This window comes from Saccostrea echinata, unplaced genomic scaffold (assembly GCF_033153115.1).
Source record: "Saccostrea echinata isolate AGI-Se365-2 ecotype Australia unplaced genomic scaffold, CSIRO_AGI_Sech_v1 ptg000030l, whole genome shotgun sequence".
NCBI lineage: Eukaryota > Metazoa > Mollusca > Bivalvia > Ostreida > Ostreidae > Saccostrea > Saccostrea echinata.
The window spans coordinates 15291609-15304661 of NW_026889779.1; the positions used below are offsets into that span (position 1 = coordinate 15291609).

General features: G+C 31.0%; 1 protein-coding gene and 1 long non-coding RNA gene across 3 annotated transcripts in view; both read right to left on the minus strand.

The window, feature by feature from the left end:
• Window positions 1-13053, minus strand: part of LOC133197384 (nucleoporin p54-like) — a 107828-nt gene that overhangs the window by 69724 nt on the left and 25051 nt on the right. The window lies entirely within an intron of this gene.
• Window positions 1744-8211, minus strand: LOC133196427 (uncharacterized). 2 transcript variants are annotated; one of them, XR_009722344.1, is made up of 5 exons: window positions 8078-8211; window positions 4429-4548; window positions 3520-3630; window positions 3044-3106; window positions 1744-2792 (listed from the first exon to the last, which is right to left on the minus strand). It is a non-coding gene; the product is annotated as an uncharacterized LOC133196427 (long non-coding RNA). The 2 variants fall into 2 exon arrangements; XR_009722345.1 differs by lacking the exon at window positions 8078-8211 and adding an exon at window positions 4994-5077.

Sequence of the window (13053 nt, forward strand, 5' to 3'; positions counted from 1 at the left end):
TGATTTTAATACAAATATTTTGAACTGTCAAATACAGAGACTCTGAAATCATTCATAAAAAATAAGTATATATATAGTGATATCAGTAAATAGTGATATATTAAGAAAACCATTGCCTTTTATCAGTCAGTAAACACCGCTTAGCATATCACCTCTACAGATTTCTTGAGCAGTGGCTGTTCCATCAACATACAATGATATATATATCAATAATACAATATTTCATCTACTAAATCCTACTTTAAATGATTATTTGTATAGATATAAATATAAACAATAAAATGCTTTCTTTGGTTGGTACGGGAATTAACATTGCAGCTATTGCAGAAAAAAATACATAACCCGATTATGCGGGTTATGCATTTTTTCTGCAACAGCTGCAACATTAATTCCCGTACCAACCAAAGAAAGCATTTTATTGTTTAAATAATCAAACTGCATCTACTATGCCTGATACACAATTGTCCATCTCTTTTAAGGAAGCTCTAAACACTGCACACAAGAGAGTTCTACTAGAAGGGTAGTTTTATGCAGTTAGAGTGATCTGCCCTTAGAAGTAAGATAAATAAAATAGTTGTTTACAGTTAATTACACAATTTGTAATAGATTAAAATATTCTTAGCATATACTAGACCAAGAATAAGTAATTGAATTCATTATTTACATTAATTTTCCCAACAGTAAACAACAGTGATTTGTGTTCAAAAATAGTCCATTTTCTTTGAACATTTTTCCTGCGGAAATAAGGCAGATACCCTATGTTGAAAATGAACTAATCAGTCTCAATATGCACACCTTTATATGACATAATTTTCTCCAAGTCCAAAAAGAACTTTTTGTTAGTGTTTAGAGCTTCCTTAAAAAGTTTCCAGAATGTGAAAAGATATCCGATTACAAGAATATAAAAATAGACACCATACATATATGAAGCATGTTCCTGAGATTTGGTCCATCAGTATTTACATCAGTACACCATATTACGTGAAAAAGCACTATAAAAAATAACATGTTAAAACACAGTATTTAATATACAAATGTATATGATTTCATAGATGTTCAACATATCATATTTAACCAATATATATGAAAATAATTATCATTTACATATACAGTATATTTTTCTAGTTAGTTCAAAGACTGACATATCTCATATGACATAGCACACACTGTATTGATAGAAATAAGAAGTAACATAATTTTAGCATTTATATTATGCATAATATGATACAAAATTACATAAAGTTTCATTCTTTGTTCATAGCATTATACCCTTATGGGTATTCAACTCATGAGACTAATACCTCCACAGGAAAAAAAAAGAATTTCTCTTGTCAAAGAAATGAAAATATTCATCATTTTCTTGCATCTGACATTATTCAGCTTGATTTCAGGCTGTGAAGATATGATTATTAAATATAAATTACAACTTTCACTGTGAACTGGATACCAGCTTCTAATCTAAAAGCATCTTATTTACTTCATATTCACCAAATATATTTCAGAAGTCTGATTTATCTGAAGTGAAATAAACAATGAAAACATGTGTGCAAGAGTTGAAAGTTAATGTTTTTGTTTTATTACACTATATAAAATGATTAAGTGCCAGGAACTCTGTTCCATAAACAGGCACATTTTATATTTTGAAAAAATGAACTTATCATATATATATATATATATATATATATATATATATATATATATATATATATATATATATATATATATAAATTAATAATTGGACTTACAATTAAATAATGTAAAACAATTCAATATATGTTTCAAGAGAATATATAATCATACAAGTATAAATGATCACTGTGAAAAGGGGAATAACTCTTTCATAATATGCATAGAATGTATTGTGATTTTTATACAAGTATATTGTACGCTTCAAGAATTGTCATCCCATTTTTATTATACTGTACTAATTTTATTTATATGAATATTTACTGGGTGATCATTTTCCCAATTTATCCATGTTCTATATTTATTACAAATTACAGCTGGGAAATTAAACAACCTATTGAACCTGCAAATGTCTTCATGTTGTCTGTCTATAAGACCCCAGTCACAATGACAAAATAAGTCCTTCCTCTGATATTAACATTCTTTATATCTTCCTTTAACTTCAAGAAATTTATTTTAAAATGTCAGATGCAAACCTTCAGAGAAAGCACAATGTTTACATAGTTGTGAATTCAATATATATTCCGCAGTTTTTAAAATATATTGTGGACTATGACCAAAAAATGTCTATAAAGTTGAAAAAAAAAAAACACCTGTAAAATGAAACCAAAATTGTACAATCAATATGCTATTATATAATGCACATCTTGATATGGTCAATAAAAGTGTAAAAATTTTCAGAGAAATCCATTAGTTTAAGTCTCATGTTTTGAAATAACTAATTTTCACTGGGGCTTAATTATCATTGTTCAAGGTATGGAGAGAACCACAAATTCATGTCATCCATGAAAAGAAAAACTTCTAATTATAACTACTCAGCACTAATTTAATTAAGAAATCAAATGCTAACAATCCAACATGTTTTCCTTAAACTACGAAAAATATGATTTTACAGTAAAATGTCTGGACAAAACCATGTAATTGAGTACAAACACATATGAACAGTTAACATGCATAATTTCCATTTAAAGACATAGGATAATCTGTAAGACATATAAACAAGACCACCTCCTTGTTGAAAATTCCTCAAAACATCAGGAAATGTTCATTTGTGTCTTTTAACAGAGGAAGTGGTATCAAAACACATCACATCCTTTATAACCCATCTGAAATAAAAACACAATAAATATATACATACAAATGTATCCATTTACAGGTATACAAAGCCCCAAAACATGACAGTGGGATATGATCGAAATAAAATGGAATAAACATACAATATTGATACTTTTAGGAGGCTACAAATTGCTTTTAGTTATTTCAATAAAGATTGAAAGATTTAATGTTATATTTTTTTTGGTTGTTTTTTGAAGAATTATTGTAGAAAAGAAAATATGTATAATACATGTATATATACCAGGTACTCTCTGGGATGTTGGGACTCTTGACATATGTGGCAGTCCAATTAAAGATGCAAGATCTGAGTAAATAAAGTTAATAGAAAAATATAAATACTTTTTTTTACATATATTAGGCAAGAACAAGCAAAGAGGCCCTAAAGTAGATTAAAACAGAAGACTTAAGGTGACATTGCCTTTAGGGCAATTCTAACATTAGGTAGAATTTTTCTTGATTTGTCCATGAAAATGATGTAAACTTAAAGATAGTGTTCTTTTCAAGTAAAATGACTGTTGTCGATAAATTGGTTTTAAAATTGTTTTACTTATCATTTACAAATAAATATATACTTCCAGGTGGGTGATTAAACTTTCTTCCAGCAAAGATACCTGTTTGAATTGAAATTTCCTAAATAAAGATCTCACCTTTTTTTAAATAGTATGTTTGATAAGGATGTGTCATACATGGTCCTAAAAATTTAGAATGTATACTTACCTTGATTTTTTGTAATAGATGCCACAACTGGACTTTCAGCCTAAAGGTAGCATAAACTGCATAGTTGCTTTCCAACAAAAGATCTCTTCCATGCAAAATCCTCTCTGCAAACTTTTATAATAAATTGTGTGAATGGGTTGAATTGAAAATGAATTTCTATATATAGTATTGCTGTTTTATTGTTAATGAAAGTTTTAATTTTTCTCCATCATGGAAAAAACAGTCTTAAGGACTGACTAAGATGCTATTTACCATAACATTTTCATTATAAGTATACTGTAAATCCCTTATTTTATGTGAGTACCTATCACGAAATGAATTGTGGACATCAAAGCACAAAAATATAAATTCGCTGGTTGACTGTTGATAAATAGATTTTAAATGCATGTACAACAAGAAGCATATGGGCCACAACACTAACCTGAGTCAACAATTACCAATACAAGAGATGATTGGAGGTAGAATAAAATGACTTAAAATACCTTGTTCATGAGAGATAGTATCTCCTTTTTATTTTCATTTTCTAAAGGAATTAAATAAATAAGAAAAAACATTCTGGAGGGAAAACTTGGCAGGAGTTGATCTAGTTGGGAAGGGAGGGGGTTCAGGGTAGGATTGTTGCTCCTCCCTTCCTAGACAATGTAATACGGGCTTTGAAATGGCCCGTTATTATCGTTTTATTAACTGTTAAGCTAAATATTTATATTACAAGAGAGCTTCCGTATATTTTCCTGCTGTAAAAGTAATCTGTTGATTGTAAAAGTCAGTGCTTTTTGCAAAAGTCCACTAGAGAAAAAGATTTTTAAAGAATTTTCTTATGCATTACTACATTTAAAACAAACTTTAATCTACACTATGTAATATGGCTTTCACTTAAGTTTTAATTCTCATTATTTCTTAGTATCTCACCTTGGAAGAGAGTGTGGCCCTTCAGGAACTGTTGTCTGGCTGTTTAACATGGGTACATTGTTTACAGACCAGTTGTTCTGTGAGAGCGCAAGACTGGCAATGCTAACTTCAAGGAATTTTCTAAAGAAAAAAATAAAAACATTTCAATTAATTAACACTGAATATTTCTTGCATTTACCTATTTTTTGAATGTCTTATTACTTAAACAATTATCATGTTTATCTAACATAATGCAAAGGTTAATGGATGCTACATGTATCTTTACTTTAAAATTTAACTGACTGAAAAATGTCTAATTGACATTCATGACAGCTACAAAATTTTTAGAGTAATTCCATTCAAATGGTTATGCAATATTTGGAAAATGTTCTCTGAGCTTGATATTAAGAGGATGTCCAAGTTTCTTTTTGATGATATCTATGAAGTCTTTAGAGACAAAAATCTTTCAACAACTTATTGGAATTCCTATGGGCTCTAATTGTACCCCTTTACTGCTTTTGATCACTGATCACTGAACTGCATGTAAAATTATTTAAAAGCTCCCTAGAAACAATTATCAACTTACACGTTGTTCCTTCATTTCCCTTGAAAAAAAAACACTTTAAAATTCCCTTATCAACTGTGTAAGCAAAGCCTGCAAAATACCATATAGCGGGTGTAAAATTTGGCATTTTGCTCTCTAAAAGGTATGCCAATAATTTTGGCGGACACATAGTTCAATGACTCTGCAAAAGAGAGGAAATTCACATTTTAGATGAATTTCAGTACGTTAAATAAACGTTTGATTACCTTTTTAAGCAAGAGTTGGAGAAAAAACCAATACCAAATGATATATATAACGTTTACCAACAGGCTGATCAAAGTTATTTTTCTTGTGTTCAGTAGTTATAAGCAAGGGTGCAAATTTAGCAATTCAAATTTTAGCGAGCTACTACAAATCTGCTAAAATAAGCCAAAGTTAGCACACCGCTAAAAAATCCTGCTATATGGTATTTGCTAATCTACGACCTGTGATATTTAATTAATGAGGATTATACTTTAACCACTAACATGGGACCATGTGTGTTTGTTGCTGTAATATGTCAATGGTCTCATGCTACAGTATTGTAAACATGAGATCATGCATGTTTAAGAGTGTTTTATATCTATGGTCTCATGCTACAGTTTGTAAACATGAGACCATGTGTGTTTATGACTGTTTTATGTCTATGGTCTCATGCTACAGTTTGTAAACATGAGACCATGCATGTTTAAGATTGTTTTATGTCAATGGTCTCATGCTACAGTATTGTAAACATGAGATCATGCATGTTTAAGAGTGTTTTATATCTATGGTCTCATGCTACAGTTTGTAAACATGAGACCATGTGTGTTTATGACTGTTTTATGTCTATGGTCTCATGCTACAGTTTGTAAACATGAGACCATCCATGTTTAAGACTGTTTTATGTCTATGGTCTCATGCTACAGTTTGTATACATGAGACCATGCATGTTTGTGACTGTTATATGTCTATGGTCTAATGCTACAGTTTGTAAACATGAGACCATGTGTGTTTGTGACTGTTATATGTCTATGGTCTCATGCTACAGTATTGTAAACATGAGACCATGTGTGTTTATGACTGTTATATGTCTATGGTCTCATGCTACAGTATTATAAATATGAGACCATGTGTGTTTGTGACTGTTATATGTCAATGGTCTCATGCTACAATTTGTAAACATGAGACCATGTGTGTTTGTGATTGTTATATGTCTATGGTCTCATGCTACAGTATTATAAATATGAGACCATGTGTGTTTGTGACTGTTATGTGTCAATGGTCTCATGCTACAGTTTGTATACATGAGACCATGTGTGTTTGTGACTGTTATATGTCAATGGTCTCATGCTACAGTATTATAAATATGAGACCATGTGTGTTTGTGACTGTTATATGTCAATGGTCTCATGCTACAGTATTGTAAACATGAGACCATGTGTGTTTATGACTGTTATATGTCTATGGTCTCATGCTACTGTTTGTAAACATGACACCATGTGTGTTTATGACTGTTATGTGTCAATGGTCTCATGCTACAGTTTGTAAACATGAGACCATGCATGTTTAAGATTGTTTTATGTCAATGGTCTCATGCTACAGTATTGTAAACATTAGACCATGTATATGTCTATGGTCTCATGCTACAGTATTGTAAACATGAGACCATGTGTGTTTATGACTGTTTTATGTCTATGGTCTCATGCTACTGTTTGTAAACATGACACCATGTGTGTTTATGACTGTTATGTGTCAATGGTCTCATGCTACAGTTTGTATACATGAGACCATGTGTGTTTGTGACTGTTATATGTCAATGGTCTCATGCTACAGTTTGTATACATGAGACCATGTGTGTTTGTGACTGTTATATGTCAATGGTCTCATGCTACAGTATTATAAATATGAGACCATGTGTGTTTGTGACTGTTATATGTCAATGGTCTCATGCTACAGTATTGTAAACATGAGACCATGTGTGTTTATGACTGTTATATGTCTATGGTCTCATGCTACTGTTTGTAAACATGACACCATGTGTGTTTATGACTGTTATGTGTCAATGGTCTCATGCTACAGTTTGTAAACATGAGACCATGCATGTTTAAGATTGTTTTATGTCAATGGTCTCATGCTACAGTATTGTAAACATTAGACCATGTATATGTCTATGGTCTCATGCTACAGTATTGTAAACATGAGACCATGTGTGTTTATGACTGTTTTATGTCTATGGTCTCATGCTACTGTTTGTAAACATGACACCATGTGTGTTTATGACTGTTATGTGTCAATGGTCTCATGCTACAGTTTGTATACATGAGACCATGTGTGTTTGTGACTGTTATATGTCAATGGTCTCATGCTACAGTATTATAAATATGAGACCATGTGTGTTTGTGACTGTTATATGTCAATGGTCTCATGCTACAGTTTGTAAACATGAGACCATGTGTGTTTGTGATTGTTATATGTCTATGGTCTCATGCTACAGTTTGTAAACATGAGACCATGTTTGTTTGTGACTGTTATATGTCAATGGTCTCATGCTACAGTATTGTAAACATGAGACCATGTGTGTTTGTGACCGTTATGTGTGGTCTCATGCTACAGTATAGTAAACATGAGACCATGTGTATTTGTGACTGTTTTAAGTCTATGGTCTCATGCTACAGTTTGTAAACTTGAGACCATGCATGTTTGTGACTGTTATATGTCAATGGTCTCATGCTACAGTTTGTAAACATGAGACCATCCATGTTTAAGAGTGTTTTATGTCAATGGTCTCATGCTACAGTTTGTAAACATGAGACCATGCATGTTTGTGACTGTTATATGTCAATGGTCTCATGCTACAGTTTGTAAACATGAGACCATCCACGTTTAAGACTGTTTTATGTCAATGGTCTCTTACTACAGTGTTGTAAACACAATCAAGACCATGTGTGTTTGTCTGTTCATAGGTGTCAAAGTGTGTTGTCATATTTTCCTCATCGTAAACTGGACATTTTCTTTTTAATAATGAAATAATTAATATCAGGGACCTATATACTAGTAGGTCCCTGGAAATATGGTTATATATTTTTTAGTCAATTTTTATCATACCTGCCTTCTCCATTTTAAAATCTGTTTACAATGCTTCAGAACTCTCACTGCTCCATGGCCCTAAAGACAGAACTAAAGTCTATATTTAAGGTCTAAATTTAAGGCTTGATACAAGTAAAATAATTTCATAATTTTGCAAGGAAACGCTAGGCTTACATTATAACCGGATATGATTAGGGGAAAATAGATGAGAGAACCCATTCCGGTGAGCAATAGCCTCGTTTTGAGTTAGATGAGACCATGGTCTCATAGCCTGTTTCTATAAGTAAATATACCTCATATTTCACATGTTTTGCCGAAAAGTTTGTCAATGTAGGTGACATTTTCTGCTTTCTCTTGGGATATTTCGTACTTTAAAACGTTTAATAAACTTGGACGAAGAGCTGAGTAAAGTTAGAACTGGGGAAGTGCATCATTTTGATATCCGGAGTGAAATGATTGATTAGGTTAAGACCCACTCTGTGCAGTTACTAAAACAAAGGGTTCTCCGAAGTTGTCTGATTTTTTTTCCTGTGGGTTATGTGCGGTACCCTACATGTAATGGAAATGGAGCAAGATTAAAAGTTCAATGTCTGATAGCTTGACGATTTTTTTTTTTATAAAAGTCTAGTTTTAGGTTATATTTTGGATTTTTCAGTTGTAATACTTTGTGAATGTATCAAAGAAAAATATTTTATTTAAAAAAAAAAAGTCAAAGAACCCTTGGGGTACGGAACACTGCCGGGGGGGGGGGTCCCGTCCGCAAGCACCTGTGGTTAAACCGATATTTTAAGCCACCTGTATGTATCCATTAGAATTGCGAAAAGCGAGGTCCATGTCAGTCAAAAGTTTTAACATTGTACTACAAAGAATTTTAAAATGTGTATCTATAACTGTATGTCATATATATGTAATTTCTGTATGTAGTTGCTTGACCTATGTGGATGTATTATGCAAGTAAATATTTTTTTTAAAATATTTTACACACAGTGTGCTTTTCAAAAAATGAATCTTACAGTGGCGTACATTTAATAATGCACAGAATGCATTTTAATGATTATGGATGTCCAGAAACATTTAACCTTTTTGGGCCCTTTATGTTTTATCCCCCCCCCCTCCTCCCTTGAAATTAAGTTTCTATCCAACATCAATATTTTGATCTCGCTCTGAAACGGGTATCTGTATACTGCGAAACAACATCATATTTTGTCTTCATTTCTCAATTAACTTTTTTAATTATTATTTTTTACAAGAAGATTATGAATATTGGTGTTTTCAATCAGAGTTGGGAAATGATTGGTAGTACACTGATCAGATATTTTATATACTTTAAATAATTATAATAATTTCAAAAACAGGCATGTATAATCTCAGCGAGATTCGTCGAGATTAATTTTTTTTGACAGACGTCTCTTTGGAATTTTTGTTGCAGTATACGTTTTTTTTCCCTTGACAAGGATTTTTCAGGTAAGTTGTGAAATATTTTCTCTAGCTGCACCCCCCCCCCCTCCTCTTTCAAAAACGGTATTATGGGCCCGAAATAATCCGAAACCATCCCCCCATGCAGCGATTGTAATCTTTTTTCAAACGCCGTAAACACCAGATTTTTTTTAAAAATATTCGTCATATAACTTTAAACCAAAAAATCATACCAAAATTTACAGTTTCGTGTCAAGTTTCACGTTGAGAAAACCGGTATTTACGATTCCTATAATTGTTATCAATTTCTCTTAGCTATGTCAGACATGATCATAATTTAATAATTCTTAGTTATGTTATTTTATGGCAATCAAATGGTAATCTTTCTGGACGTTCTGAATATTGTATTTCAACACTTCATCTTCTAATGATACATGAAATTAAGATCGATAAATGAAAATGATTGATGAGATGGATCATCCTGGACTGAAAACCCTAGGCAACCTGAGGATGGTTAACTGGTTGGTTATCTAAATAGACAAAATTAACCTGATTCTCTCAGCATTGATTATTACAGCAATCAGGAAGAAATGCGGGTACTCAAGAAATACTGATTTCATTATGTTTCATATTATTCAAGTGTTCAATAAGAAATATGTTACATAATATAATTCCAAAACATTATTGACTTGTTAGAAGATAAAATCTGCATACAGAGAGATCAAAGTGTTTTAAATTATAACCTGTGAATGTATAATTACTGGTATTTTGTTTTGTGATTTATGTGTTTTTTCACACCCTCAAGAAATGAACTTCAAAGTAAAGGAAGCTGTGGGTACAAGCTTCTAATAATATTGTGATTAACCAGTGTTAAGTTTATTGTCGTTTTGATTTGTATCATAATTATCTTGTATGTGTAATTGCTACAAATAATTTTGGCAAATATCTTAATCTATGAATGGAAAATCTCACCTTAATCCATGTACACATTCAAATATATTTCATACTAAAAATGGCTTAAAATATTGAAAGTAAAATACATCTTAGGAGAAAAATTACTAATAATTTTATTTATACTCTAAAACTAAAAACATAGTTCATTTCCTTACTTTTTAAAATAGTAAACAATTTGAATTATTTACATAATTGTATAAAAAAAATTACTTAGAGTAATTTCTGCATAAATTATTTTAACCCTGTGTAAACATATGTTGCTCTAAACAAACACTAGATTCTCATTTCTACACACTTCCTTGTGTAAACTTTCCATCTGTTGTACCTTTGATCTTTTAACAAGGTTAATTATGAACAGTCGGGTAGATAGTGGGTAACCTTGCTGTAGTCCAGAAAGTGTGAAATTTTAATCATCTCTGCCACATGCTGGGCATTTGATGCTCCAATTAATTGAATTATTGATGTCTCTTTAATCATATAATCACCTCTATAATTGTCTGACAAAAACAACTCAGGGAGGGGGCATCGATCACTTAAATGGTCATTAGATATAATTGATCTACTTTTGTGTTTTAGAAGAAACAAAACTTAAAAACACAAATACACAGTTAAAAGTAGTTTATCAAAACTATTACTTGTTTAAGTTTTTAGAGGAGGATCTTTTTGAAGTTTTGGAAGATAATTTGGAGAGTTTAATGAGGAGACATTGAAGTTATATGAGGCCTCGCTGGAAAATTCCAACATTCTTCTTACCTTCCCTTGGGATTCGTAAGTAAAAACTATGTCTCTGCAGTTCACAGGTAGGCCATCTTTTTCTTATTATATTATCCTCCCAGTTGTGGTCTTTCCTGATCATGGACTTTGAAGGTATTTCTTAAGAAATAAAAGAAAATCGTGCTGAACTCCAAAAATAATAATCCCCTCAGACAAATGCTCTTTTTGATAAGCCTTTATTTTCCCATATACTTGATTATTGAAGTAGAATGCAGGCTTTCTAATCCCAACACACTGTTTTACTAGACACACTAGACAAATGTCTTAATCAATGATACATTTATAAATCTGTGCAAACTCATTATAAACATCAGAATCATTTAAATACTGACAGTAGCTTTTTCAATTATTGTCTTCCACAATGCCATTCACCAAAGTAATTACCTAGTACAGTGTATCTCTAGATTTGTTACTTCACATAAAAGGTTCAAATATACAAAAATGCAATTTTTAATAGATTTAAAGTTATTTAATTAAGATTTAATTGTTTCATAAAAATTTAAATGGTTTCTTAATATTGCATAAGCACATATTGAATGCACCCATTTTATAAAATTTTAAGCTTACAATATGTATTTTTATAGTCCTGTCTAGATGACTGCAATAGTTTGCCATTATTCCTGTGTGCGGTTTGCATAAGGTCCTTGATTGATACATAAATAGCATGCATGATGACCTTTATTTTCTAGTAAGACAAGTAATTCTTGTCATACATATCAATTCATCATCAAATGCTTTAGAAAGGAGTGCATGAAATTGAACAAATGAGCATACAGTCTGTATTTCTGTATTATAAGGGGGACCTTTGTCTCAAAAGTGTGCGACATTTTGAAACTTTGATATTCTTTTTATTGTCACTTATTTAGAAATATTAGGTAATAAAAAGTATACCTTTATAAGCTAACTTTCATGTAGCAGACTGTTCTGATGCTAAGAAACTGTTAATTTTAAGACATCATCAATATTAAATAAACAAAATTTTTTTTAAACGTAATTCAACTTTGATGAACACATAACTATATAAAATATTAAAAAATATTACGAGGAAAACATTGGTTTTTACAGATTTAATTGTCGATAAGTATGAGTTTTGTCACTTATTTGTAAACATCTGCGAATCTGACTGGAGTTATCTAAGTATTAATGCTTTTAAAAAAAAAAAAAGGTATTTGGTTGCAGTATTATTCAATACTAGAGGAATGATATGTTTGAATCTCAAAAGTTTGTTTGGTTCACTGTTTAAGACAACCAAGAATAGAATTTGTGAAGTGTATGAAGAAAGTTGTTTTCTGATTTCTGAATTACCTTTTATCATTCATCTATTCCATAACTTTTTCATGAAAATTTGTATTTTCCTTTTTTTTTTTAATATGTATACATACATTTTTCTAGTAAATAAAATAAGGGAGTGATCAATTTCAGTGCATATCTATCAATAGTCCCCCCCCCCCCCTCTTTTAAAACAGTTACATGTAGTATCAATCAGTTATAAAAAAAATGCTTTATAAGGGAGATAACTTTTTAAATCATTTCTTATAGTATAAATAGAACATATATACCAAAACATATCACAATTCTTACATTGATATATAACTGCATTTGAGGGAAGAAATTCTAAGTAGCAAACTTAGAAAATCTTTTTGGTAGGGAGATTTTCAATTCTACAACACACATAAATCACTGTTTCTGAAAGAGTATAATGTTACTTTTCTTTATATTTAAGAGTCATTCAGCTACACAAGTAGTGCAATGAAAGATTTTTTTTCCAACTTTGATGTATCATGCTATGTTCTGATTGTGATATAGCAAAAGAGAGGGGGGATTTGGGTATTAAATTTGAAATTGAATTA